Below are 17,556 nucleotides of genomic sequence, written 5' to 3' on the forward strand. Positions count from 1 at the left end.
TCCCACTTGTGACTGGGCTCTGGCATTCCGCCACCAAAGGGGGACCCCAAGACGGAAGGAAGGTGGCCCGCAATAAAGGGTCCCATAATGGGAATAAAGGGCCCTGGGATCAGTGGGTTGGGGACCAGGGGCCCTTAAAGGGGTTGTAAACCTACATGTTTTTTCACCTTAATGCATCCTATGCATTAAGGTGAAAAAACACCTGGCAGTCACTGCCCCCCGTTTTACTTACCTGAGCCCTGGAACTTGACCCATGGGGACACACTGTCTCTCTGCCCAGGATTCTTCGTTCTTAATAGGATAGATTGATATTAGCACAGCCATCAATCAAATCCAATGATGCGAGCAGGGCCGAGTCTTGCATTCGGCCTCTATGGACGCCAAATGCTGGTCTCGGGAGCGTGCCCACAGGTAATCCCCTGGGACAGCATTTCTCCTAGGGGGTTATCTGATGTGGGGAGAAGCCACTGAGGGACCCCAGAAGAGGATGTTTGGGGCCACTCTGTGCAAAACGAGCTGCACAAGGGAGGTAAGTATATGTTTGTTTTAAAAAAAAAAAATGATTCTTTACAATCATTTTAATGGTTTCTTGCACCGAGGGTCTTATAAGTTCTAGTTAGGCCTCTGACTCTATCCATAAAGAAAGGTCCAGCTATAAAGATTAAGGATGAGCTCAGATGTGTTCACATACGCCATGTGCTGAGCCCACCAGGAAGTTGGCGCATCGCTGCGATAATCACACGCAGTGAGACATTGTCCTGATGTGCGGCTGCAGAGATCGGGAAATGTCTCACTGCCTGTAATTAGTGCAGCGCCGACTTCCTGGCGGGCTCAGCACCTGGCATATGCGAACATGCCAGCTCATCCTTAACCACTTGAGACCCGCGCTATAGCCGAATGACGGCTACAGCGCGGATCTCCTTTGCCGGGACCACATCCCTGCACGCCCCCTGAGGGGCGCGCGCGGCGCGCTCTGTGATCGGCGAGTCTACGAGACTCGCCTGATCACCGATCCGTGCAAGGGGTCGATCCCGACCCCTTATCACGTGATCAGCTGTCAGCCAATGACAGCTGATCATGTGATATAACGGAGCCGGTAATCGGCTATTATTCCTCCTCGCGCTGACAGCGCGAGGAGAAAAAAAAAAAAGCCGATCACCGGCGGCCGTGATCGGGACATCAGTCCCGATCACGGCCAGCCCTGCCAGTGCCCACCTGCCCTCTGCTTTGCCACATTAATAAAAAATGTGTCCCCCCTGTCAGTGCCACCCAGCAGTGCCCATAGTGCCACCCAGCAGTGCCCACAGTGCCACCCAGCAGTGCCCACAGTGCCACCCAGCAGTGCCCACAATCTGCCTCAACAAAGGTGCTGCACCCCAGTGCCACATATCCGTGCCCAGCAGTGCCGCCCATCAGTGCCCAGCAGTGCCACCTATCAGTGCCCATCTATCAGTGGTACCTATCAGTGCCCCTTAGTGCCACCCATCCGTGCCATCTTATCTGTGCCCGTCTTTGCCCATCAGTGCCGCCTTATCTGTGCCCATCGGTGCCGCCTTATCTGTGCCTATTAGTGCCGCCTTAACTATGCCTATCAGTGCCCACCAGTGCAGCCTATCATTGCCCACCAATGCAGCCTATCAGTGCCCACCAATGCAGCCTATCAGTGCCCACCAGTGCAGCCTATCAGTGCCGCCTCATCAGCGCACTTCAATGAAGAAGAAAAATGACCTGTTTGCAAAATTTTATAACAAACTATTAAACATGATTTTTTTTTGCATCTTTTTTTGTTTGTTTAGCAAAAAATAAAACTCTGAGCTGTAATTAAATACCACCAAAAGAAAGCTCTATTTGTGGGAAAAAAATGATAAAAATTTCATTTGGGTACAGTGTTGTATGCCCGCACAATTGTCATTCAAATGCATCAGCGCTGAAAGCTGAAAATTGGTCTGGGACTGAGGGGGGTTTAAGTGCCCAGTAAGCAAGTGGTTAATAAAGATGTTTGTATGTAAGTAGATTCCCGAGGCCTGCTGTACTGGATTATACAAACACTGGGTCGCCCATACTTTGGTTACTGAGCACATCACCGTGGATTTGTATTGCCTCATTAGAGAGCATTCACGGGTCACACACACATTTATCTCACTACGGATATGTCTTCTGTCATAAGACATTGGTAAATACTATTATACCTCAGCACACATCTAAGCACTCCCTCATACTCCTCTCCAACACAATGCCATTGTATTCCTACTGATAAAGTTGAGCCATGTCACATGGCCCGGCTCGTGACTCATCCCCCCTCCCCTCTCTCAGTGGCGGAAGTAGGAAGCTGGCAGGGTCCGTAGTGACGTCACGGCCGGGTTGTGGATCTGTCCGCTGGGGATCCATGGATTGTACGACCTCGGGGGATGAGCAGCGAATGAGGGGCGGCCTGCGGCCAGAGAGCAGGTGACATGCTTTGTATACATGTGTGTGTCATACTAGAGGATGTGGCAGGGACTTAGTGAGGTGAGCCTTGTCCTCCAGTTCTAATAGGGTCTAAGTAGGTAATGAGAATCCAGTGTAGGGCTGTCCTTAGGTGTGGGAACCACAATGCTCCTGTGTGTATCTTCATGCTACAGCAATGGGCTATCTATGGCTGAAGCTGAGTGCCCTCATACTACAAAGCCCCATCTCCTTTCAGTAGAGAAGAGCTTTCTGATTCCATACAGTGCTGTTCTCATGTTCCAATACCCACAGCAAATGGGACAGCAGTGCAGGGGGCCTAAAAACCACTGCAGATAGGCTGCCACTAGTCAGCTTCCCCACCCCAGCTGAGCATCAGTGAAGCTGAAGACCATCAGTTATAACTAGGGCAGTGCAGATCCTAGTCTGAACTCATCTGAGCAAGCCCAGCAGGAAGCTGTCACTGTACTGGGCCAATCATAAGCGGCCAAGGCAATCCTTGCAGTCGCTCATACATGTCCCGTGTATACATGCGGTGGTGTGGAGAATGCCTTGGCCACAAGTGATTGGCCCAGTACTGTGACAGCTCCCTGGTGGCCTTGCTCTAGGATCCAAGGATGCCTGATCTCATACATAGGTGTAATGCGTTAATAATTCATATTAGTAGTAATAATATTATTATACAGCATCTAACGAGCAGGTCCCTCTGATTCCTCCTGTATTGAATTGTATTGTAACTACTGTCTGTCCTCGTGTTGTAAAGCACAGCCGTTCCTGTATAATAATATAGCGCCAACAGTTTTGCGCAGCGCTTTACACCATGAGGGCAGACAGTACAGTTACAATACAATACAGGAGGGAATAATAGGCTTAAACCCAAATGCAAAAATTTATTATACTACAAATGAGCATTTTTTTTAACTGTGATTGGTGCATACGTTTCCTTTTTTAGACTTCCTTTCTTCTATTTTTTATCTGGTGATTTGGCCAGTAAGAGTCCATTCACACAGGGGCAACACGACTTCCAGTGAGACTTGGGGAGGCAAATTGGACACGACTTGAGTATGAATCACAGCACAACTTGAGGCAACTTATAAGGCAACTTGAAGTTGCTTCCAGGACAGGGGACTTTGCCAGTGGCCAATCACATTATAATCCGCTCTGTGGGAGGGAGGGGTTTGCCTAGAAAACTATTACTACTTCCTGGAAAGTTGCTTCAGTTAAGACCGGGGATCCGACTTGGAGGCAACTTCCGTTGAAATTAATGGGTACAAGTTGCCTAGAAGTTGGATTGAAGTAGTACAGGAACCTTTTCTGAAGTCGGAGCGACTTCAGTAGTGTACATTAAGATGGCTCTCATTCACTTACATTGATTTTATCATGTTGCGTGACTTGAGGAGACTTGGGACGACTTCAAGTCGAATCCAAAGTTGCCCCTGTGTAAATGGACTCTAAGTCTATTGTTTTTCAAATGCACAAGCTCTCCTGCAGAATGTATCAGATGCAGCTGTTTCTCAACCCCCCCCCCCACTCAAGGCACCTTTTTAAAATTATGCACCCCATTCTAAAGCCCCATGCATGCACACTGGGCCTTTTTAGCATGGCTTTTAGGGGCATTTGGCCTCCAAACTGTGGTTGCTGCCTCATCCCTTTTAAACCCAAACGCATATGAATTTCACAGGTTCTGAGGCAAATTTTAAAGCAGATAAGGCACCAAGTGAGCTTCATTACCACCTTAATCAGCCTCAGAACTAAGCTTCGGCTTGTTCGCACAGCACATGTGCAGAGCCCTCCAGGAAGTCGGCGCTGCACTAATCACAGGCAGTGAGACATTGTCCCGATGTGCAGCTGCAGAGATCGGGAAATGTCTCACTGTCTGTGATTAGCACAGTGCAGTGCCGACTTCCTGGAGGGCTCTGCACATGGGGGGTGTGAACACGCCTGAGCTCATCCTTATTTAGAACCTGTGTAATTTATATGTGTTCAGTTTTAGAGCCGGTTCACACAGCGGGCGATGCGAGGCGACACGACTCGCCTCGCCTCGCTCTCGCAATTCGCCCCCGTTCTGTACAATGGAACCGTTCTGAGAGGAGCGACTCGAGTCGCTCCGACTCAGAAAAAAGGTTCCTGTACTACTTTTGGGCGACCTCGGGGCGACTTGCATTGACTTCTATACAGAAGTCATTTGCAAGTCGCCGCCGAGGCCGCTGCAGGTCGCGGCGAGGCAAGTCGGAGTCGCCTCGCCTGCAGTGTGAACTGGCCCTTAAAGAGATGAGGTGGCAACCCTACTCTAAACACCCCTGCATTTTAGCCTATGTGTTCATACACTTATAGGTGTTTAGAGGTGGGGGCGTTTAAAGACAGAAATAAATGCATGTTAGCGCTAGACGCATTTAGCTCTTGAGCATGAAATCATTTCAGTGGCCAGAATAAATTATTATTCTCGCCAATGAAATGAATTAATGCCCAAGCGCTTGTCGCACCTAAATGTGGTATACATTTACCAGCAAGTGTTTGTTTTTTTTCTGCCAAAATGCTATTGCTAGGAGAAAAGGAGTCTAGGAGAGTAAGTGAAAAATCCTGTGTGCATGAGGCCTAAAATATATAAGAAAAAGAAACTAATAGTTTCATATAATGCAGCAACATCCACTCACCCATAAGCAGCATCCGAGCTCCATTTTTTGGTGGTTTTGTGCTGGAAGTCCTTTATTTCTGTCATACGGTATAGCTAAACTTTAAAGTGGAGCTTCACCCAAAAGAGGAAGTGCCGCTTTACTTTTCACCTCCCACATTTGGCATGTCATTTGTTTGGGTGGGGGTAAGCGAGTACCTAGTTTTGACAGGTACCTGCTCCATCTTCAGCACGGATCGCCTAGGCCAGTGATGATGAGCCTTGGCACCCCAGATGTTTTGGAACTACATTTCCCATGATGCTCGACTACACTGCAGCGTGCATGAGCATCATGGGAAATGTAGTTCAAAAACATCTGGGGTGCCAAGGTTTGCCATCACTGGTCTAGGTGATCCAAGCCAAATTTTTCCTCTCCCCCCTCCCTCCAGTGTTCTGGGACAAGTCGCAGGTCCCCAAAGACTGCTGAACCATTTAGGAGGCGCAGCACAACTTGAGCTTGCACAGTGGGAACCCAGCTTTGTAGACACAGATGCCGGGGAGAGAAGGGATTGCTTGGGTGAGCACATGTCTGGATCCTGGAACAGGTGTGTGTGTGTTTTTTTTTTATTTTTTATTTTTATTTTTTTATTTTTTTGTAGCTGCTGACTTTTAATAAACTGAAAAATGAGTGACGCTCCTCTTTGAAAAACAAAAATGTAAAACCTTTATTGAATCCCCCAAGGGGACCCAGTGCACATAGCACATGGTCCCATTGAAATCTGTGCTGTGGATTTAAAATAAGATGACATTTTTATTTCTATCAGTGCAGTCTGTAGCTCCACCCCAGACTGAAGCCAATTTTATGGGGTTTCTTCGTTACAACCATCAATAAAGCCACCCAATCATTCTGCAGCAGGATTAGATGAAGTAGCCTTCGGCTTGTGTTGTAGTATATGACTGCACTGGATTGGAGCGTTATCATTCACCAAAACACAAGCTGATATGGCAGTCTCTAGCGTTCAGCTGTTCTGTTCTGTCCGTTTAGGAGAAGGGACAGGAGTTGTGTAGGCTCCGTGTGCACTGTATGACAGGTCCCCTCTCCTCCTGCATTGTCATTCAAAGCTAACTATAGGTTCATCTTGTTAGTTTCACATGGTCAGATGGCTGTGGGACAAGTGTGCGTGAGCTGTCTGACCATGCTGCTCAGCAACCACTGCATCAAGTTTAACAGAACCAAGTGTTGTGTGCATTGGGGGTTGTTTTTTTTTTTTTGCAAGGGTTTTAAAGAAGAACTCAGTCCCCCCCCCACACGATTCCATCCATTATTAGACAAAATATCAGTAGTACTTTATCCCATGTTGCTAGGTGCTTCCTATCCCTAGTCCAAGCTGCACCCCCTTCCATTGGTCTGACAACAGCTAGGAAGGAGACAGAGGCTTCACAATGGCAAGTTCTCTCAGCTCTGAGGCACGCTTTCCAGAGACAAACAGTAGCAAGAGGAATACAGGGGGACATGCCAGAAATGTGGTAATCTGATTTTATGCGCTATTAAGCACAAGTTTCAAAGCTAGAATAGTTGCATCACCTGTTCTGAATGTGCAGCATGTTAGGAATGTGTAAATCGTCAGGAGTGACCAAACAGAAGTACAATTTTTTCATTAGTTATTGCTGATGGGTAAAACTGCGTGTTTAGGTGAGCATATATCAGCATTGCATGTATGCTGTTAAAACCCATGCTAACCACCACATTGTTAAGCATAGCTATCTGCAATTGCAGCATTAAATATGACTGTGGTCAGGTTTTCAGGAGCACTAACAGCTTGTACTTTATCTACAGGAGATATGTCAGTTCAGCAAACAGTATCTGTAGCTTGACAAGACTGTCTCTCTCCTGGTCCTAAGAGAAACACCCTTGCATTAATGTAATTACTAACCTTTAAATGGCTGTAAAACAATTTTAAGTATTTTTCTCTGCTTATTATTTTTACTGCTTGTGCGTAGTAATATCTCTACTGCTGAGGGAGTAGTTTCCTAATTAGTCATGTATGTTGCAGTGGCACTCCCTGGGGTGGCATTGCACTTCCAGTAGCTGCCACCGCATTATAATTGGTCTCTTTGCTAAAAGAAACAGCTTTGTTTTGCTTTGTCCCATCTTGATAACATATGTGAAGATGACTTCCCCATGAGCCTAAATTATTATTATTATTCCTATTCCAGAGCTTCCCTTAGTACATAATGACTAAAATGCCCATGTATGCATGTATACTTTTTAATTTTAGAAAGACCACTTATTCTGTAAATATAATTCATACATTTTTGGGGTTTTTTGTGCTCATGAAAAAATTCAAATGTTAAGACTTACATGTGGCCCTTTCACCATATCCTTGATCCGGCCTTGGCTTACCTCAGTCTTATTTTACTGACCTAGTTACACAAATTCAGAGACGTAACATAAAGGGTGTGCGTGTCTCTGTGTGTGTGACTATATCAGTAAAACCCTGGTTGCCAATGCCCTGTGGGTTTGGTTGGTCTTTTTTTTTTTTTTTCTTTCTTTCCATACTGATCCCTACACACCCCCACAGTACTAACCCATGTGTTTTCTCTGTGTCATTTTACTGACCCATATGTACTCTCGCAGTACTGTTCATACTGGCCAGGACTTTATTAGTCATTATGCCTAAAGACTGGTACACATGGGCCGAATATCGGCAAGTTCAACAGAAACCATCTAATGACTGTCTTTTATCGAATAGGGCATACAGGAAAACCAGCATTCGATCGGTGTGTTCTGTCACGGGAGCAATCTACCTGTCAGAACAGAATAGCTCTGCGGGGGAGATTGCCACACTAACATTGCTTTAGTTAGTATGGCGACCTATCTGTTTTATTTTTTTTTATTTTTGTTCAGCCCACTGGGTTGAATAGGAATGGTTGAAAAAACAGCATCAGGGGGAATTTTGTATAGTATGCTTTGACAATGTTTGCTGCCTTTTGTATATTATGCTGTTTTGGCAGTATTGTAACATCATTCGACGACAGAAGGGGGGGGGGGGGGGTGTCAGAACCCTTTCTCTGGCTTTCATTGGTGGATAGCAGTATGTCACGGTAAACGCGTATCACATGCCCCATGAAGGGGTCCTGCTATGCTCCAAAATGTTGCACCTTTCTCTTTGTAAAATGATCGTTCTTCAATAAAAAAACAGCTTTTTGGACGACTTTGATGTGCTGGCGAATATGAACGTTGATCTGTGATGGTTCCGGTTTCCTGCTAGATGTTGCTATAGCACCCGCTACTCCTGAGCCTGACCTAGGAACATTATATTGTTAAGAGGGGATATCCCTCACATTGGAAAGATATGCTCTCACTTCCTGTTGTATTTTGAGCTCTTCAGAATAAGACATTGGTGGCAAAAAAAAAAAAAAAAACTGACAGTGGCTATAACCCTTCCCTACTCTAGCCAAAAAGGGGAAAATACATTTTGGCTTTAGGTATACTATAGTCTCCTGTACTGCCACTCTTCACTTATGTTTATCCTCAGCACTGATCCCTAGTAGTGTTCTGACTATGTTAACAGTTCTCTTGTTGCCTGCCCTTAATTAAGACATACCATATGTTGGGACCAATTACACCATTGTCCCGGTTGTCATTACCAAGTGTTGGAGAAATATTGCTGGGAGGCTCAATTGATGTTTTGCTTTGGGGACCCATGAATCAGGGAGGGAGGCTGAAAATGCTAGTTACCTGACTATCATGCACAACATCTGGTATTAATACTTTGTGTCTCTGACCTGGATCAGGTACAAAAATGTGTGAATATATTCTCATTTTTCTGATATGCACACTTGTCCCAGATGAGTATTGTAAAAAGTATTAAAGCCACAGATAATCAACCAATTAACATTTATATCTTGATTGATGGTTAAATGTCAGTACAGGCAGCACCCATGGATCATTTTTTAACAGGGGGGATGTAAATCAATAATTTTTTTTTTTTAATCTGTGTGTTTTTTTTTTTTTTTTTTTTATCATAGATTTATTTAAGATTTTTATCAAATTTATTTTAATGAAATGCTTTTGGAGTAAAAATCTAAAGATGGTTTTCTATTTAAGATGCATTAATAATTTAGTTTATTCAGCATGAAATGGAGCTTAGTTATGTAGCATGAGGCTGTATATTCTGCAATATTTATGTTTTTGGTAAACTTGGTCAGTGAATGCAAGCTGAGACAACATGCACTGCATTGATGCATTCACACAATTTCACAGTAACCATGAGATAAAACGGAGTTCAGAAATATTCCATTATCCCATTGTTTAGCAAATCCATGTACGCTACAAACTGTATGATTGAATCAGTTTTGATATCGTTTTACTAACCTGACAGCTTATTATGTACATTTATATTACTAAATAGGAAACCTTAATTTTGTTTGCAAATATTTAAGATTCTAACTACCAACAAGAATAAGTTCTTGCATTCAAAGAGCACCTGTCATTTCAGATCCCCTCACCTTGTTGTGTCACTGTCGCATCACCGGCCGTCCCATTAAAGTGAATGGGACTGTCTGTGAGTCAACAGCAGGTGAGAGGAGGAGCCGCTGTGGGACAGAGATGACGGTTGCTCTTTAAAAATGATGACTTAAATTGATTTAAATCAAGCCTTTTTACTAGTGATTTTAAATCATGATTTTGATTTACATCAACTTGATTTAAATCAAATCCACCCTAAGTAAGTGGTTAACAATGTGAAATAAATTAGACGTTTGTTTGTCAATAAAATTGGCAACTATGCAAAAGAAGAAATTTATAATGAAAAATAGAATTTAGAGAAAAATCTAAAAGGCGGTTATTGATTCGGGAGAAAGATTTTCAATAATAGAATATTCAAAACATCAATATTTAAGAGAACATAGAAGATATAATAAACAAATATTTACCCATTCCAAATATGGCTATTAGACCCCTTTCACACCACACCGCTGATAGCGTCGGCGGTAAAACGTCGCTATTTTTAGTGGAGTTTTACCGCCGGATTTGCGGAGCATTTCAGCCTCTAGCGGGGCGCTTTTACCCCCCGCTAGCGGCCACGAAAGGGTTAAAACCGCCGGCAATACGCCGCAATAGCGGCGTTTTGCCGGTGGCATTACAGCGCTGCCCCATTGATTTCAATGGGGAGGAGCGGTAAACACACCGCTCCTTCACCGCTCCAAAGAAGCTGCTGGCAGGACTTTTTTCTGACGTCCTGCCAGCGCACCGCTGTAGTGTGAAAGCCCTCAGGGCTTTCACACTGCACACAATGGTGTAGCTTCTTTAGGGCGGATTCTAACGCTATAGCGCCTGCAAAACGTCCTGGTGTGAAAGGGGGTCTAAGTGTGGATTGTTGGTTACCAGGATTTTTAAGATGGCTGCCAGGGCATTCAACATGGATTCTCTTACAGAGGAATTACTTTGTGTGACCTCCGAGTTCCAAGGAGCAGGGATCTTCATGAATGTAAAAATGGGTATTCATGCATGAGCATCAGTTTGTCTGGGAGTCTTCCAGTGTCCCTTCTCAGGGTGGGTCCCTAAGCTTCCTCCTTTATGGCATCTTTCTAGTTTCTTAAATATCCTCTTAAACAAAAAGATCATAAAATTATACTAAGTTCTGCCCAGACGGTATGTGTTCCCTCCTCATTGACAGGCAACATGTAATGGTTAGCTTTCCCAGGAGTCTAATGATTTTAAGGTAATAGCACCTTCAACCACCAGGTGTCTCACATGTGTTCTAACAAATATATCTCTAGTGTTCAGGAATCATAGTAAACGATATAATATAAAATACGCTTAACATAATTTTGAATAATCCCCATTGTATAAAATGGTTTTATATATATATATATATATATATGTGTGTGTGTGTGTGTGTGTGTGTGTGTGTGTATATCAATGCATATCTATTAAATCTTTAGTCCATTTCGGAAGGACACAGGTTAGATATATATCAATCAATATCCCATAAAATTATTTATCTGTATAATTCTGATATATATCCAATTAATATTTGTTTATCTAGACATAGGTTATAATCACGATTATATGTTTTTCATAATGTTAATTCGTTGCTAAAACACTTCTATTTATAATCACACTTTCATATATAATTTCTTTATGACAAAGTTCTTTAGATCATTAGTTACTAACATTATAATATCTCTTTTTGTGACCTACAAATATCACTAGAGGTCGACCGATATGGGTTTTTCTCTGGCCGATGCCGATGCCGATATTTAGAAATCATGGCGGCCGATAGCCGATATATGATGCCGATTTTTTTGGGCCGATATGTTAGGCCGATTTTATTTTATTTATTTATTTATTTTTAATCCCCCTTGATCTAACACACCTTTCCCACTGGGGCGTTTTAAGTCGCTTTTGGGCTAAAAATAGCGCCTGTAAAGTGCCTGTAAAATGGCTCCCCTGCAGTCTGTGTGAAAGACAGAGTGCTTTCACACTGAGGCGATGCGCTGGCAGGATCTTAAAAAAAAAAGTCCTGCAAGCAGCACGTTTGGAGTGGTGTATACCGCTCATCCACCACTCCTGCCCATTGATATGAATGGGCACCACTGCCGAAGCGCATGCAATGCGATTTGGCAGCGGTGCTTCATGGGCGCATTTAACCTCTTCCTTGGCCGCTAGCTGGGTTATATGTGCCCCACTAGCAGCCAAATAGCACCGCTAAAATGATGGTAAAGAGCCGCTAAAACTTGCGTTTTACCATCAACGCCTGCCCGCTCCAGTGTGAAAGCGGCCTTCATAAGTGATACAGAAAATTTCTTACACTTAAACATTTATTAAACAAAACAAACCTCCAATCAGTTTACTTGTATGTATGATTTAGATAAAAAAAAAATATATATATATATATATATATATATATATATATATATATATAAAATAAAAACAGGTAGTCAAAACTTTTGGACAAAAAAAAAAAAATGGGCTAACTTTACTGTTTTTTATTTTATTTTTATTTTTTAAATGGTGTATTTTTTTCCCAAAAAAATGCATTTGAAAGACCTCTGTGCAAATGCCGTGTGACATAAAATATTGCAACAACCGCTATTTTATTCCCTAGGATCTCTGCTAAAAAAATATATATAATTTTTGGGGGGTCGAAGTGATTTTCTGGCAGAAAATACAGGATTTTTACTTGTAAGCAACAAGTGTCAGAAAAGATTTAGTCTTTAAATGGTTAAACTGAGAACTTCTACACATGGAGATGACTTAATTCATTCAAGTGTAAACATTGTATCTTTCTGTTCTTTTCTTGGCAGCCTGCCCAGAGTGGAGGAAAGGGTTGCTATGACGACTCAGTCAACTTAGACCATTCTATACAGAAGTCATTTCAAAGTCCCGCTGTAGTTCTAAATCCGCTTTTTATCAGCACAAATCGGCCGATGCCGATTATTTAAAAAACTGCAAATATTGGCCGATATATCGGTCGACCTCTAAATATCACATATAGTTTGAATTACTTGAAGTACTTTTGAAATATGTCTGACTTGCATATCAATCTAACACCATGTTTTGAGATGGACTTTGAGCAGTCCAATAAATGTTTAGATAGCTGAGCTGTGCCCTTCAAGTCCCTACAATTCACTCAATAGGTTTTGTTGGACAAGGTGTCGGCTATTGAATTTTGTCTTCATGGTTGTATATTGTCCAAACAGTCTTCACTTACGCTCAATGGGGTTTTCTAGTTAAGGATTATTTCCATGTGATAAATACTTATGCAAGTTTGGTCTTCTCAATCTAACCAACAAAATAAGTAAACATCTTTTTGTTTGGTGACAAAAGCTACCATTGTTCCAGTCTCTTGTTTCAAAACAGGGTTTGTAAAAGTTACAGATAACTAATCCCCTGTACATTTGTAAAAACAAAAAGTGTGAGGTCATGTATTTTGTTAGGTTCTCTAAAAGGTTGACAGTTCAATAATATCAAAATTATAGTTCATCCACTTTTTTAGGCCTACTGAAATCTCATCTTTGGCAGTGAATATTAAATGTATTTCTTTATGAATTCACAACAGTACAAAGGGCACAACCTGTGTAATTAATTTACTTTACAATGGCTGGGGCTGCCATGAGTCTATATGTGTGAATAATGTTGCATTGTGCTTATGCAGTAGGTTCTGCCAGGGCCACACAGGGATTATCCAAAGAGAGAGATAAAGGTAATGATTTTACTGTGTGAGCTACACTAAGAGGAGGTGGGGGGGGGGGGGGGACACTTTGATATAAAAGCTAGCCTTTAAAAGAAAAGGCAATATATTTACCTTTCTGGCAGAATGTGTGTTGAAAGGCTGACCCTTCAGCTGCTGCAGATATTTGGGTAAGTCGAATACCTACCATCCCTGCCACACACTACTTTTTGTAGTGACATATGAGCTGGCAGGAGCAACCACTGTGTGGGATGGGGGAGTAGGTATTTTACACACCAGGAAGTGTTGAATACACCGTCGCAGAGTGAGTATCCATCCTGATGCACTCATTAGTCAGCATGACCACATGACCATCCTGACCAAAGAGAAGAGCTTTCTTTTGGGACACCTTAGCGGAGGAAGAAGCCTTAAGTGTGCCTCTAAATGGTTAGCATGATCGTGTGGCTGTACTGACCAATGAGTGCTTGCCATTGCAAGCATTATGATAAATACTTACCCGGGGGCTGTGACAAGGGCTTATTGGTCAGAGTGACCACACTGTACAGACAACTATATTAACAGCACAGTCACTATGTGCAGCAGGGTTAAGGGGCATGGCCAGGATATTAAGAGTTGGTTCACCTTTTTAATTTTTCATGAAAAGTTGAACTTGCCCTTTGACCTTTTTGTGACCAAAGTCTTTTGAAGCCCCCTCGCCAGAACACTCCCAGAGCCACTGGCTGAGAGCACTGATTGGGAGCCATTTCACGTTCTGTCTTGCAGACACCAAAAAATCCCCTGTGCTGTGACATTAGATCCTTCTTGAACAGACACTCCCAGGCTATGGACCTCAGAGGGGAGGACTCGGGGGCCAAAGTAAAAAAAAAAAAAAAAAAAAAGGCCTGGTCAGCAAAACTTGAGTAAAACTCTACTTCACAGTGAAGGGGCACCCCTCGCTCATTCAGCTGGGGGAAAGGTTCCTGGGTTTTTCAGAAGCTTGATGATTTCAGACAGTTGGGTTTTTTTCTACAGTTGCCCACAAGTACAGATTGGAGTTTTGTTATTTCCCTCCTTCACAGTTGGAGATCAAATGTGTCGGTAAATTGGCAGAAGAGGGTGTCACTGTTTCAAGCACTCCATCTTATGGCACAATGCGTAATCATGTCAGTTCCAGAGACTGACTTATTCCTCCTCCTTTTTTTTATTTCAAATCGGTTTATAATACCAATACTTTTGACAATCTAGTGTAGTTGACTTCACAACTACTTTAAGTACCAATAAAGAACAAGTCTCCGCCTTGGCAGTTTTTTCCCAAAGGCCACTTGCTTCTCATTCATTGTTGCCCATGTTTGTCCAAGGAGTTGCCCAGATTGGTCACCCTTCTGTCCATGGGATCTACATTTTGGTCTTTTCTCTTTTACAGAAACTGCCTTTTGAGCTACTCTGTGAGGTTTGGTTAGTTCTTTTGACTCGGATAGTCGTTTTTTATTAATTTTTTTGGTGGCAGTTTCTTTGGCAAGAAGGGTTTCGGAATAGTTGGTCCTTTCCTGTGAAGAGTGGCATTTGGTACTCCATCATGACAAGGTGGTACTTCGTCCTCAACTGTCATATTTGCTGACGTTTGTTTCAACTGCATCATTATAAGGACATTGTTTTTTGCCTTTTTTTATTTTTCCCCCAGGCCAGGATACAAAGGCCTCCACGCTATTAGATGTGGTGCAGGCCATCACGATGTGCTTGAATGATAGTGTGAAGGGTCAGATCGTTACTAAGTAGACCAGTTCATGGTAGATTTGTAGGCTTATTGCCTTTGGCTTGAAGGGTAAATTTCCACCTTTTCAAATAAAGGCTCACTCTGCTAGAAGTGTTGGAGCCTCTTGGGCTATTCATCATGAGTCATTAGTGGCTCAAGTTTACAAGGCTACAACCTGATCTTTGCTACACACCTTTACAAAGTTTTACCAGGTGGGCGTAAGGGCTTTTGGCCGCAGTGTGCTAAGTAATTTCTTTGGGCCTGATGGTGGCTGCTGTGTCACACACCCCTCAAGTGCATTGCTTTGGGACATTCCAGGTAGTCATGATTTATAGCCTGCTGTGTCCTGTGAAATCCATTTATTGGAGTACATCACGGGAAACTGAGGTCCCTCCCCACTTTTGGAGTTCATTGCTTGCTACAAAACATAAGAACTTTTGGAGTAGGAGGGTGTTATATAGGGATACTTCCTGTCTGCCAGCATCCATTAACCTATAGGTGGCACATAACCCAGTTAGTCATGGACTATTCTGTGTCCTGTGATGTACTCCAAGAAACTGATAATACTATTATTATTATTTTATTTCTTTTTTTAAATCTGATTATTCAACATTTTGATGTAATTACACATCGACACACTTGGAGCATCACTTCACATCACTTGAAGCTGCTCCAGGGATGACCCCATCAGGGGCAGACACTTAAATGATCAAACAACCTGAAACGCTAAGGGTAACCAAGCCGTGGAATGTTCTTTTTATCACTTAATCCAAGCTGTTTGTACTTAGCAGGACAATCCATTTTGGCATATGTGTCTTTTACATAATGGAAGATTGTTGTTTAGCAATTGCTTCTAAAAGGGGATTGATGGGAGGCCTGTTTTTTCCAATGTAACCTTATGGCCTCCCTAGCGTAGAATAGTTGTAGACTAACAAAGGTTCTCTCTGCCACTCTTGAAATTTAGGTTTTCTACTAGCTCCAGTAGGCAGATTTAGATTGACGCAGGTACAGTAAAGGAGTGTCACAGAATTGATAATATCGAGAATCTCCACCCAGTACCCAGCTATTACAGGACATGTCCAGAAAACATGGGAAAAATCTCCCGGGGATTGCCCTCATCTTTAGCACTCCCAAGAATGGGACTGGTCCATTTTATGGAGTCTAAAAGGGAGTTAAGTAGGATCTATGTATTATCTTGCATTGTATAAGTCTGTCACGGAGGGAAAAATAGGATAGGGAATGGTAAGTCCTAAATACCTTCCCAGTTATTGTTGTCCAGTTGCTGGGCATCCCCCTGCCATCAGAGACCCCATGTCAGGTAATGGCAGTGAAATCAGGTGGGTGTACAGATGGGAGGTGGGCTTCTTAGAGCAATCTGTCATAAACACCTGCTTAGGGGAGATTGTACCATTTGGAGAGATGTTGACGGGAACTGGCTGCTGAGAACACGAGAGAGCTGCATGTAGCAAAAGTAATACGAGAGGGGGGAAGTCGGAGACCAATTGAGTAAGGGGCCTCAAGATATTTCCTGCTACCACCCGGGAAAGGAGTTTGATCTTATTTCTCTTTCCTTCATTGATGGACACAGCTCCATTAAATCTTGACCATAGGGTTATCACGCCACCTTCAGGAGAGGACTAGGCAGAACATGTATTACATGTGAAAACAGCAGAATTGCATAGTTCCACCTAGGAGGCAGTCCCTCTGGCTATAACCCTTCAGCCTGCCTCCCGCAGCTCAGTTCTTTTACTTCCTAGTGAAGGAGAAGGACCTAGGCTCCCTGCCGGGACGATCGGTCCTTTAGATATTTTTTGCCTTTTGCGCAATCCTGTGATCTCCTATCAACAGCTGGCTGGGTGACAGGCTGGATAAATATAGATCTTTGTAGTCTCTCCAGCCCGGCCATCAAGTGTGAGCAGGCTCTAGCTACGTGCTGGGTCGGCCACTACATGCCCCTCGTGCCCCAGGAGTGGCCGGTGAGCTACATGCTACGGATGTCTGTGTCAGTGTGCCGTGGTCAGCAGCCACCCCGTACTTCTCGGGTGTGAGTCTGTGATGGGATGCCTCCAGCTCGTCCAGATGGGAAAGTACAGCTCTCCTTGCCTCGGCAGGACAGAGCAGCTGGGCATTCCCTGGGAGGTCAATTGGGGGGTCCCTCTTCTCCCTTTCCTCTCTCCCTGTCCCTCCCCCCCCCGCGGGGGACGCTGCACGGCTGAGCTGAGGTGCGGTGTATGTACCTGGGCTGGGAGTCCTCCGGGGGGGGCTCTGATCCTTAGCTGGGTGCTGCGCTGGCTGTCTGTGTCAGTGTGTGGTCTGGTCCTCTGTCTCCCTGCTGTGAGGTGTCTGTGGTCTGCCATTATTCGGTGGCCACGGCCATTTTCTGTTGGTCTGTGTGTACAGCATGGCCGTCCGGCCATTTTCTCGAGGTCCGGCGGCCGTTTTCGCTGTGTTTTTGACTATACAAAAACGGTCGGCAGCCATTTTCTTGTAGCCTCAGCATGGTGTTTCTCCCTAGCGCTGGTCCCTGTGCCTCAAAACAGCACGGTTTTTGCTCCTGGAGACTTGTT

At 43.8% G+C, this 17,556-nt stretch overlaps 1 protein-coding gene across 3 annotated transcripts in view; it reads left to right on the forward strand.

Moving 5' to 3' along the window:
* The first annotated feature begins 2,285 nt into the window (after nt 1-2,285).
* NIPA2 (NIPA magnesium transporter 2) overlaps nt 2,286-17,556 on the forward strand; it is a 40,481-nt gene continuing 25,210 nt past the window's right edge. Inside the window, exon 1 of one of the 3 annotated variants that reach the window (XM_077482789.1) lies at nt 2,286-2,448. The gene's annotated coding sequence lies outside the window, so the exon portion shown is untranslated. Of the gene's footprint in view, nt 2,509-17,556 lie in introns of all 3 variants that reach the window. The other 2 variants (XM_077482791.1, XM_077482790.1) reach the window with 2 other exon arrangements.

Source organism: Lithobates pipiens, unplaced genomic scaffold (genome assembly GCF_037356315.1).
Source record: "Lithobates pipiens isolate NorthernLeopardFrog02 unplaced genomic scaffold, aLitPip1_a1.2 Scaffold_16, whole genome shotgun sequence".
NCBI lineage: Eukaryota > Metazoa > Chordata > Amphibia > Anura > Ranidae > Lithobates > Lithobates pipiens.